This window comes from Pelodiscus sinensis, chromosome 1, assembly GCF_049634645.1.
Source record: "Pelodiscus sinensis isolate JC-2024 chromosome 1, ASM4963464v1, whole genome shotgun sequence".
NCBI lineage: Eukaryota > Metazoa > Chordata > Testudines > Trionychidae > Pelodiscus > Pelodiscus sinensis.
Window position 1 is genome coordinate 124,191,061 of NC_134711.1, and position 12,951 is coordinate 124,204,011.

The 12,951-nt window shown below is 41.2% G+C and overlaps 1 protein-coding gene across 5 annotated transcripts in view; it reads left to right on the top strand.

The window, feature by feature from the left end:
- ATXN10 (ataxin 10) overlaps nt 1-12,951 on the top strand; it is a 159,560-nt gene that overhangs the window by 49,382 nt on the left and 97,227 nt on the right. The window lies entirely within an intron of this gene.

Genomic DNA, 12,951 nt, shown 5'->3' on the forward strand with positions numbered 1-12,951 from the left:
GTTAATATTACACATCCATAATTTAAAATATTATTAGTAAATATTTATATTACAGTTGTGCTGTATGCAAATAACTAAATATGGGCTTTCAACAGAAGTAATCCCAGACAGAAAATAAAATAATTAATACATCTTGTTGGTCAATGTTATTTTTTAGTCAATTAACTGTTTAAATATGAAAAATAAACATTAAATTATTTGAAATTAGCTTAAGTGAATTAATTGCATGCAATATGCCACCAACAATAAAGGATGGGAAACGGTTGATCCTGATTGGCATTCTACTTGTTTATCTAATTTTCTGATCCATGCTCAGCTCTGTAGTGTATAAGTAGTGTGTTATGGTTTCAAAGTATGAATGAAACACGGTGGTTGGTCAATACTCTTAATTATTTTTCTTGATTTCTTGGCATGACTGAAATCCAGGTTGAGACTTCGCTGATTTCATGAGCAAATTTTTAAAGAGATATTCTTGACTGGATGTACACTCAAATTTTTTGTTGAGTAAAGAAGAAGCTTTTAAATATTCTAATATGAATAACAAGTCTATAAATATATACAAAAGCATTTGCAAGCTTGGTGCAAAGTTAAGTGCATGCATGAGAGTAATCCCAGGAATGCAGTTCCACTACTTAGAAGGATGATGTTCCCCGAAAATGGTCTCCGATACAGAACATCGGAAGAAAATTTTTTTTAAAGAGGAAAAATGTGATTTTAAAATACCAGAGATACAGTATATAATAACTTTGTCAACACTGAAAACCCCAAATGCTTTTCTCTTATCTTTTTTGTTAGGGTTGTACAACATTAATTTTGTGGGATCTAGAAGCTTGCTGGAGAGCAGACTGTTAGGTTAGAAAATAGTTGTTTTTAAATCTAGCCTTATGAAACCTTGAAGGTACTTAATTGACATTAGATTGAACCATTGTGAACTTATTTGTCTCTTTCCAGTTAATGTTAAGTATATTTGTCTTCTATTGATTGATTCCAGCTTTTTAAAAATCACTTGCAATTTAATACTTTAAAATTAAGGGCAAATTTCCCTTTTTGTAAGATTAAAATTAATTGTTGTAATAAAAATGTGATATTCAGCCCAGCTGTTGCTTTTTTAGTTGCATGACTGTTATCCAGACACTGTACATATTAGGGATGTGAACAAGTAGTTGATTGCCTGATAAGTCTAGGCTTACTGAATGAGTAGTTTGAGTTGATTACTTGCATTTCCCCCCCACCCACACCTTGCTGCCTCTGGGAGGAAGCAGGAGCCGGTGCTGGGGAGAGCTGGCTAAAAAAGCTGTCCTCCCCCGTATTCCCCTGCATTGTCTCTGTGATGACACCTATTCCCCCCTCCCCACACTGCTGCTTCTGTCAGAGACAGCAGTGTGAGGCAGGGGGTGGAGAGGATGCTGCGAAGCAGGCTTGCTGTGAGCAGAGGCTGCTCTGCATCACACTTGTCTGTTGCCTCCCCTGCCCCCTCGTGCTGCTGCTGCTGCTGGGTGGGGACAGTGGCAACAAGGAGACTGTTGTGGAGGGAACTGGCTTTTATACCAGCTCCCCCAGGGTCGGTTCCTGCTTTCTCCCTCCCCCCGCCCCCGCCATATAGAGGCAGCAAGGCAGGTGGAGGGAGAGGGATGTGAGAAGTCAAGTAGTCAATTTGACGACCTGATAAGTCTAGGCTTATTGGGTAGTTGACTACTTACTTACATCGCTAACACATACAGTGTCTTACTACATTTAAAATGCAGAGCCGCAGCAGGGGTAGGTCCCGGGCTGGGCTCAGCCTCGGCTTGCATTGGGTCAGAGACCACTTTGGCTCTGCATTTTAAATGTAATAAGACCTGGGCTGCTTGCATGCCCCGGACTGTGTGCCTTCTCTTATCAACAAATCGTGTAATCGATTCAAACTGTATTGACTACATGATTAGCCAGTTATCCACTTCTTAACATCCTTAATACATATATTCTGTCCATACAGTGCAAAAGTAAAAACTTAACATGAAAACTTCACTTTCCTCTTGGGGCAAGAGGGACATCTGTTAAGCTCAAAAATTTTTATATTCCACAGATGGTAGAAATTATTCAATATTCTGCATTGCAGCAAGTGCGGTGTAATCAGTGAAGAAGAGTAACCAGTTGCTGTCCATTCATTTCATTTGTAGAAATAGAACGTTAAGCACTTACGTATTTTATAAATTGAAATGACAGGGCCCACATATGTATTGTACATTTAATCTGAGTAGTTTAGACAGTTTTCCAAGGAAAATACATTTTCATCAATATTTGTGGTATGATTCATGGTGGTGAAAAAGCAAATAACATTTTATGACTGGAAGTTGCTCTAACTTGCAGCCACAAGGGAACAAGTCAATAACCAAATGACCGTGGTGGAAACTAACATTTACTTAACAGTAGAGAGATATACCTTATGCAGTATTCTCAGGTCAGATTTTGCAGCCATGGCAACTTGTCACTGAAAATGCTACCAGAAAGTCGCGAGTAGGCTAACTAAAAGTTCATATCTATTCCCATTTTAAAAGTTAACAGGGAACTAAAATTAATGGTAGAACTAAGATCAAGGGATTCAGATTCAATATTTAGTATTGACTCACAATCACTTTCTTTACTGGAAAAACTTAAAAAACAATGACTAGTCTAGTAGCATCTTAAAAACTAACAAAACATATAGATGGTATCATGAGCTTTCATGGGCACAACCTAACTCTGTAAAGTAGAAGAAAGCAACATATTATAATTACTTTTTCTTGGATAGCTAATCATAAACCAATAAATACATGTTAACACTACTATTATATGACATGGTCTGGGGCTGCACTGTCTGGCTCCAGGGATGCTACTGGGGCCTGGGGCCAAGGTTTGGGGGGAGAGGGGGAGGTGAAGGAGCAGTGGGGCTATTTACTTGGGTAACATGGGGAGTCCTGTCCCCAGTTAGCCACTCGCTTGGTGGTGTAGCTGCCCCAAGTGGTCTCTGCATTATAGCTGTCCCCTGCACTTGCTGCCCCCAGTGGTGACTTTGAATATAGCATCCATCTACTCAGCTCCTCTCCTCCCCTCCCCCCCATGTTATGGAAAACAATTGAATTCCAGGCACATCCTGTTTTCCTGGCACAGCTAAACTCAGACCTTGCTTTAAGTTAGGAAATGAGGAAGCTGCATACCAAATTTGGTGGTCTTAGCTTTTATCATTTAGGACAAGTTCTTGCACAAATGAACTCTCACTCATAGACAGATGCACAAATTTCTAATATATAAGGGAAGAAACCTGTAGTGCAGCATATTTGCAAGTAACTGACCAAATATTCTGATGTGTATCTCAATAGATTAAGGCGGTAAAAGGTGTCTCAATTTGCCCCGAAGTTATACTTCTTCAGCTGTTAACTACAGTCAGTTTTTTCCAAGCAATTAAAAGTGATTGAGTACCCATTCTCTACAAATAAGGCCATTTCATGGCATGCTAAGTTGTAACAGTTAGTTATTCTGAAAGTACTTATTAATATGTTGATCTACCAGGAAGTAGCCTCCATTTGTATACAGTTGACATAAAATAGTAATGTTTTTCAAACTATTATTACAAATGTGGTGACCAGTGTGCTGTTTGAAAGAAAATGTGTATACACTGGAGAACTGGTTTAAAATATTTTAAGTAAAACTGCACTCCATTTTGAACAAAAATAATCTTTGATGTCCGAGTAAGAGCTGCTACTTTGTTATTTAGTTTGAGTAAAACTTGTTGGAAATGTTACCAACTTGTGGTGCTAAAGGAAACCAATCTAGTATACAAGTTAATATTTTTAAAGGTAATGGATGAAATCGTGGCTCCTTGGAAGTTAATGGAAATAAAACATGCATTGACTTTAGTCAGGCCACATTTCACCTAATACAGGAACTGATCCTTCAGTGAGCTCCATATGGAAGCAGTTAACTGTGGGGGGTCTGGACCACAAATGTGTTTTGTATAGCTCCCAGCACAATGGCATGCCTGGGTGCTAGCTAGGCCTATGAATGCTACTGTGATAGAAACATAAAATAATGCACTCTTGCTAGAGTTTGATTAACTGTGTATGTGATCATAGAGTCCTCAAGCAGATGACCAAAGTGGCGATGTCAGAGGGGGCTTGGACAGCTAGAGTACATTTGAGAAAATTGAAATTTAACCACTGCAGAAGTTTACCAAGGATTGTGGTGGATTCATCATCAGTGGTAGGGTTGCCAGGTGTCCGGTTTTTGCCCAGACTATCTGTTACTCGGGTCCTCCGTCCAGTACAAAAAAACCCCAGAAAATACCAGACATGTGAAATGTCTGATATTTCCTTTTTCCCTAGGATGGAAGCCTGGTGGGGACAATTTTCCCCTGCTGCATCTGGTGGGGGCAGGGGAGTGAGGCGCATGGGGCCTTCTTTTGCTTAATTCCCCCCCTTTTTGGGGGGGGCTCAAACTTTGCCCCCCCTTTTTTTCTCAAATTTTTCCGTGGTGTGTGTGGTTTTTTTTTTTTTTGTGGGGGGGGGTGGGAGGGGAGAAGAGTGTTCAGAATCTTTTGTTAAACCATCTGTCAGCCCTAATCATGGCAATTTTAAAATGTAAGGTTGTATGATTGCTCTGATTCAGTCATGAATGTAATTCAGAGAAGTCCTATGGTCTATCTTACACATTAGGTCAGACTAGATATTAGTTATCCCTTCTGGCTTTATAATGTATGAAAAACATGATGATGAGGAGGAATCTGGTATATAATCAGAAATATCTTCACACAGATGGTGTGGAACTACTGCAGAAGATAGATTGTGTGCTGAGTCCTGACAACTAGTGTACCCTCTAAGCTGTGCCCCACCCAGTCAGTCAGCGCCCTGTAAGGAGCCCTGAGCCTCTCACTGGGCGGGCCTGATTAATCACCTATGAAGCTGTGGTGCTGCGCACCTTGGAGCGGCTGCTGACAACATGTCCAGATATAAATGTTCACTAGAAAAGGAAGGGTTCGATGTTATGGTTATACCTAATTTGATTGCCGTGTTCTCCAAAGAGGAGATTTCTATAGAAACTAGGAAGTTTTCCAGAAAGAATGCAGTGTCATCATGAAACTTTTGCATATTGCTGAGTCTTTGCATCTGCAAGAGCATATTCTCCATTTATAGGAACGTTTAAATCACAAAGGAAAAAAGTCTTTTCTGAAAATAGGATTTATCCATGTATCAAAAGTGACAATTGGTACATGTAATTTCATAGTGGTTGACCATCAGGTTAAAAATAGTCTCATTGACCACACACATGGTTAGGTTTTTAAAATTAAAATTTAGCTATACCCACAGCCACACATTTTTTTGTTGTTAAAGACGATGCCTGTGGACACCAGAGTTTGTGGGAGGAGCTGAAGCCCTTCTCAAGTATATTGCTGTTAGGAAAAGACTGTGATTTATAATTTTAATGTTTTTTGCATTAGCTAGCATTTTGGAAAAACTACTAAAGTAACTGGAAACAGAGTGGAGGTTTATTTTTAGTGGTCTGAAGGGCCATTAGTTTTCAGGAAAACGTGAAATATACTTTGTTTTTGTAAAAGCCTATGGTTTATTGCAGTGGTTGTGAAAGTGTGGGCTATGGCCCACCAGTGGTCCGCGATCATCTTGCAGGTGGATCGTGGTCTTGGGACTTACCCCCTTTACCACGCAGTAGGAAGCTGCACTGCTACTCCAGCCTTGCGGTTTTCTCCCCTCCCCCTACATGATTGGAGTGCCAGCAATGGCTTCTTGCTGTGGGAGAGGGATGAGCCCTGAGCCTGGTGGGCCAGATCTGGCTCGCAGGGACAGGAAGCGGCTCAATGTGCCCCCACTCTCTCTTCCCACACCTGGGAGAATGGCAATACATGAAACTGCTTGCCTGGAGGCTTTCTCTTTGGCCACCATTTTGGCCAATGGGAGCATATGGGAGCGGGAGGGGACTGTGTAGGAGCATATGGATGTGTGGAGCCAGGTAAGTGCTTACCAACCTACTCATACCCAGTCCCTTCACAAACCTATTAGCAATAGTAGGCGATTTATCTTCTCCCTAGCCTCTTTTTTGTTAGAGAGAGAGAGAGAGACAGCACACACACAGTACAAGTATGTAACCAAATAGCTAGTTTTTCTCATATGTTCCCAGTTCCAGAATTACTGAGTTGAAAAAAAAACACAAAACCTGGTAATACCATATACTAGTGTACCAAACATACTTTACATCTGTTTGATCTTGTACCATGGTGATTTCTAGAGCTCACAACACATGTTTGTCATTTCAGATGTAGTGTGACCTTAAACTGTTTTCATATGACCAGAAGAGCGCTTGATGCTGCTAAAGATGAGCTTTAGAAGTGATAAATATAACTTACAAAGCTTCTTTTGCCCACCAGTACTAAAAAGGTTCATATAACTATAATATTTCTTAGTGGTGGTATTATGCCAGCTAAATGTATTAGCCATGTTTCTAGATTCTCAGATATTGTAAGAGAAATTTAAGTACTAGCTGTTGACCTAGTGTATTTAGACGGCTTGATATCTGTCTTTCAGATGAAACATCAATGGTATTTCTGTCATTCTGTGGTTTTTAAAGTCCAGCATTTTCACATAGCATGCCTATTAAACCCAGTTCCATGGCTGGATTTCAAAAGGGGTAATTACATTTTTGCCTGATGAAAATCCCCCATTAGTTTAAATTGGAGAGGTTATAGTATTCTTTACTTGCTGTGTTTAAACTGTGTTAAATTGCTGGTAACAGTCCTGACCCCACAGCCATAGTTACAATTTTGAATAATCGTTACTTTGAGTAGTTCTACTGACTTCAGTGTTAACATAAATACAGTATTTTAGTGTAGTCAATGGGAATACTCATGTGAGTGTGCATTATTTTTTTTTTATTAAAAATTTGCAGGTCCAGAGCTTCTCATTTTGCTGCATGGCTATAAAAAATGGCATCAGCATAATCCACTTTTCAGCTACTTATGTGTGTTCCATGTCATTGCTGCTTATTTTACTAGTTAAAATACATTTTTACCAGTACTGATTACTTTTTTAGCTCATACATAAAATGTGATCGGTGCATCAGCTGCGTTCTTCCATATTGCTATTTAGTCTATAATGGTCAAAAAGAAACAAAATACCAATGGGATACATTGCCACATGCCTTCATTAAAAGATCAGAGTGCAACAGAATAACTTCATATGTTCCTTAGAGTAGTATCTCTTAGCACAGTATTGTCTGACTTTACTAAGAGATTTGCAAATGTTTTCCCAATATCCATCTTCTTGGTGCCTTCTGCTAGCAGAGAAGCACTCCCATGTAATTTCTCCTAGAAGAGCAGTACTTCCATGCTTGTGTTACTCTGGCAAAGTTCTGACTTCATCTGGCTTACTTCCTGCGGATGTGAGAAATAGAAACTTAATGCTGGGCAGAAAATAAAAAGTGGAGGAAAAGAGCAGGATAAAGATTTAAAATTTAGTTCAATGAGAACTTGTTTAAAAATGCATTACAAAATAAATACACAAATTTTAGGCATTAAAAGTAATACTACTATTCCTTAAGCCCAAGTGACTATTTTAGGCTTGCTTTTTCTTTGTTCCCAAGGAGAGATATGCCCAGACTTCTATAGTAAATCTGGTTGCCAGGTGAAACAGCATCTTTTAAAGGGATCAGCGCGGCAGCCATGTACATTTAAATGAAGCGGCGATTATTTAAATCGCCGCTTCATTTTCCTATGCTTGGTAGCCTAATTTACATGCCTCTGGCGACAGAGGCATGTAGTCTAGACGTACCCATACTCTTTACCTGTACTGAGTGCCCACATAGGCTGTGCTGGGAAGGGTATACACCGTGCGCAGGCATTTACTCATATTCAGGCCGCCCTTTTTTGTGAAGGAAGGCAGTGCTACCATTTCAGGGACAGTCTCCAGAGTTCTTGGTATCACAAGTAATACTGGGAACTACCTTGCTGTGTGTTGCTGGCACTGTATGCTGCCTTTACGCATTCTGTGATCACAGCTGCTGGTCATCTCTCGCATCTGTCAAACATCATTGAAGACATGGAGAAAGTCCATGATTATAAGACTTTGCTCCTGCTTTCAGGACAAATGTTCATGTTGTCCATTGCCAGGCACTGAATGGAACGAATCCATTAAAATTTGAGATATGGAAGATGGCTAACCAAGAAGGCAAATAAAAATCTGGTAGGGTCCAATATTGAATTCCAAGATTGCAATGATACACACGAGTGGACTGCTGCTTCTCATCCCAGAGAACAGGTACTGTGTGGTATGACCACATATTTTTGGAAATCTAGAATGACAAACAGCTACAGAACTTCCAAATGAGAGAGCTTCATGAGTTGTGCAAGTGTCAGACCACTCATATATTTTTTTTAAACCCATACCTCTGCAGAAATGGGTGGCTATTGCCCTTTGGAGGTGGCAATACCTGCCAACTGCCAGGTTGGGTGTAAACTAGTTCAGGGTTTGGAAGTCAGATGTTGCAGCAGTAGTTGTACAGATTTGCCATGCTATCCTTATTTTTTTATTCCTGCGGGTTGTTGCCATGACCAAAGTCTGTGAAATTGTAGTGTGATTTCAAAAACGAGATTTCTCAAGTGTGCTGGGGCCATTTAAGGAACCCATATCCCAATTTTTCCCCCACTGAAAGGGGCCAGTGAATTCATGAACTGAAAAACATTACTATTCACTTGCTCTCCAAGGTTTGGAGTGGACCAGAGGGATTCGTTTGTGAACACCAACACTGCAAACATATGAAAGTTCTTAATGCCAGATTACTCCAGAGATCAGGATTATCGCACTGAGTGGAGAAAGGGCCCCTGGAAATTGTGGATCTGCATGGTGTATCTGTTCCCACATTTATTTTGTTAGGAGTGAGTCATAAAGCCATACCCTGATATTGCTACTCCAAAGAAAATTGAATTTCAGCTGCAGAAAGGTGGTGGAGTGTGCCTTCAGATATCTGAATGTGTTGGTGAAGCCTGTGTGCCTGTCTAGATGCCAGGGTAGCCAATGTGTTTTACATTATTCTAGAGGACAGCTCTACTTTTCAAAGCTTGTACAAGCACCCAGGTGCCGTACTACTTCTGGTTCTTGATGGCCAAGGGAAATTTGTGATGCCATGTGCTTGCATATTGTAACTTCAGAAGGCGACTTGAGATTACTGTCTCTTGGAACATTGTGAGACTGCATGGTGCTGCTGGAGAAGCTCAATAGAGTATTCCCAGATACTTGTGTTGCAAAATTTCTGTGGGTTTTGATCCCCAGCAGCTGATGCTAATGTATTAACTGAAAGTAGACTTTTGGGTCAGGGCTTTGAAATTAACACTCTTGCATATGGTTTTTGGCTGTGTACATGCTGTTTAATGCCATCATTGAATACTGTTGGTTATAAGTTAACAGCTCTGTTTTAGAGTGCTTTGTTAAAATAACCGAAATTAAAAATAGAGTAAAGTTTTGAAAGGGCTTTTCACACATCATCTTTCCTGTGTTTTGTGACACTGTTGCTCGCAGAATTTGTCAGGAGCTATGCATGAATACTCCCAAGTTTGCATGTGGTGACTGGTGGGACTGAGGAGTTGTAAAAGCATTCAGGTATAGTTAGTGTTGGTTTACTTTTGTTTCTTTTGTTTATTAACAACTTAATTAACAATACAAAGCCATAAAGGTGCTTCAGTTAACTTTCTTCTGATTTTCACTATGGTGCTTTGGATAGCAACAGATATTTCACAGCTCAGTTAATTGACCTGAAGCTTGGAGTGAGAGAATGAATGGGAACGAAGAGAACTTTTACAGAAGGAAACTCATGGCTCTGGAAATGTATGGTTTACCACACATTTACAGAAATCAGTCATTCTGTGAATCCTGCTGACTGATTCCAAAGGTTTGGGAATTATCAAATTGCTCATACTTCGAAAGCAAGGTACACACTCAAATGAACAAGTAACTTTATTGACAGACACTTACCAAACATGTTGGGTTGTGATGGGAACAAATGATAAAAAGATCGCATTTCTTGAGAAGTGTGTAAACAGTCTCTGGACTGTCGTCCAGTCTGTGGACTGTTGAGCCCTTGCCTTTCACCTTCTAAATGCTGTGACACTGGGAAGTGGCTGTGGAATATTGGGTGGAGGAGCAACTGGGGGTGAGTGAACAGACATATTGGGATGGCTCCTGTGTGGAGTTTGGGGATCAAAGACAGGTTTCTACAGTCATACCTATTTGGGTTCTTCATTCCCCTGCTGCTTGCTCTGGGGGTTCTACATGGGAGGGAGGTGCTGGTGGAGCTGCTGGTGGAGGAGCATGTGCTGATTGTCCATCCTACTGCTCTTCAGCCAGGATAGGGGTAGGATTTGGTGTGCCAGTAGAAGCCCAGATCCTAGTTGGAGGTCACAGGGAGATCTGATCTGAAGTGCTAGTACCATGAGCAATGTGGGGAGGAACCTTAATACCTTTCAGTAAGGGTCAGATAGCAAAGGGGTGAGTGCATTATGGGAGTAGCTTTAGAGAGGTTTGTTGATACTTGTGACCTGATAGACACCCCTGGCCCCCATTCTCATTGCACTATAAAGCATCTCTGTAGTCACACCACAGCAGAGGTTTATGCATACCGACTCCCCTCTTGCGGGCAAGTGTTTGCACTTTCCTTCAGGAACATGCTTCAGATGTGGACATAGGCCACAAAACAGGTAACCACATGTAGCTGTAAGTACATATATAACTCGAGTGAAACTTGAAGGTGTTGAGTATCTTCAAGTAATTTGCCAAATGACTGTTAAAGTGGGTCATGAGTAAATTAGATTGTTTGCACAAGTTGCTTATTAAGGTTCTACCTGTACACTATATTTTCATAATCTAAAATACTTTCCCCAGCTTGCTACCTTGTCTCATGATGCAACAGATTGGTAGTTACTCTTCCCTGTAGCAAACTTGAAGTGTAGCACTGCAGTTTGTCTAGTTAGTATGAAGAAAATATGGTTGGTTCTTCTGAATAATCATGAACTGAACTTGCCATTCGTATTCCTGATTGTTTTGAGGAATTGCTCTGGTCTGTGGTGCCACACATAGTGGTGTATTTTCCCATGGCTGAAGACATTTGTAAAGGTACAAATTATGTTGTCTAGTTGTCATAATCAGGAGTGCTGACTAGCACCTGGTGACTAAGGGGTTTACTAATGTCTCCTGCACGTAATCAGGTATTGGGTGGTCAGCCAGTAACAATGCTGGTAGGACTTTCAAACTGGAAAAGAAGGGTTTATCTCTCTGTTCTTTTGTTTGAGAAGGAGAGCGGATTCTCCTATGTATTGAGGGAGGTGGGAGACTTTTCTCTATCCAAGAACGAACTTCTTACAAGATGAAAGTAGGGGAAAGTTTAGCTAGTTCCTCAGGGTTTATTGTTTTCCTTGTTTGGGGATGTGGAAATAATGTCTGAGCTTGCTAAGTGGGTTTTTTCCCCCTTCTGTAAGTAAGCTTTTAGCCCAGGGCTTTCCCCTGAGTATCTATATCAATTGATGGCTTTTCCCATCTAGCCACTTTACTATGCTTGCAACTGTAGTTTTGTTTTGATAATAAAGGATTGTTTTCTTTTCTAATTAACCGGGATTGGTTGATTATGTCCTTAGGACTCAGTACCTAGTTACAAGGAGAGAGTCCATTGTTGCTGTGGATCCCCTCTGTTTTTCCCAACTCCAAGCAAAATGGAGGTTGGGGCAGGTGGAGAGTTTTACCTTAGGGAGGAGATTTCCCAAGTGATCTCTTCCCTGGTTTTCTTGAAATTACTTGGCTGGTGGCAGTGGATCCCCCAAAATCCTACTACCTGATTTGGGGGGAGGAGGGGGGGGTTGTACCAGAGCCTGTAGAGGCAAGGTTTTGAAGTGCTCTTGCAGGCCCCCACTTCTGCATTCATCATGCCAGAGTAGGGAACAGCCTTGAAATGATGGTAGCAGTAGGATCATTTTGAGAACCCAGAATTTTAAAAGGACAAAGGTTTTTCTTTTGACTAGTTGCAAGCATAGTAAAGAGGCTAGATGGGAAGAGCCACCAATTGATATAGATACTCAGGTACTGGCTAGGTACAGGACACATTAGTTAACACCTTAGTCACTGGGTGCTGGTCAGCACTCCTGATTATGACACTAGTCCTACTAGCAGCTTCAGAATTAGTTTTGTGGCCAGTTCAGGGAATGTGCATGGACTTCTCTGTTACTGGTTAGCAGAGCTCTAGTTCCAGTAACCAAATACTGAAAAACCCCCCTCCCCAATATGGAAAACACAAAATGGCCATTGCCATGTGGCAGCCACTGCTCCTTCCTGTGTCAAACTTACTGTGCTGTATGTGTACTTCCACTGGTCATTTTTTCCAACCCGTTCCTCTGTAGTGGCTATCATTCATATTCAATAAAACTGTTAGCCAGTATTTCTTATAAAATAAATCCTCTTGTCTTACTAGAAGACTTATCTGGTGTTGCCTGGTTCCAGGGACAGCGTAGAATGGCGGGGCCATGCAGCCTGCCTGCTGGCTTCTCCCCAGAGTTGGAGTGGAGTGCAGGGAGGGAATCATACAGTCTGCCTACTGGCTTCTCCCTAAGGCTAGCCCGGAGTGTTTGGGGGCTGCAATGCACTGTGGGCAGCTGCTCACTGAAGCCATCCTGCAGTGGTAGGAACAGTGTGGCACAGTTAGTGGCTGCTCCCCAGGAGCAGCTGGGCCAGTGGCTGCTCCCGGGAGCTGAGATACTTACTCCCCTTCCCCCCATCATTGTGCAGCAGTTTAACTGTTTCTGCTATCCCACCCTTCCCTTTTTGTTTAATATGAAACAATTGCATTCCAAGCAAATACCATTGTCCTGGCATAACCAAATTCTGAGTTTGAATTATAAGAATAAGCTGCATACCAAATCTGATTGTCCTAGCTCTTACCGTTAAGGATGCG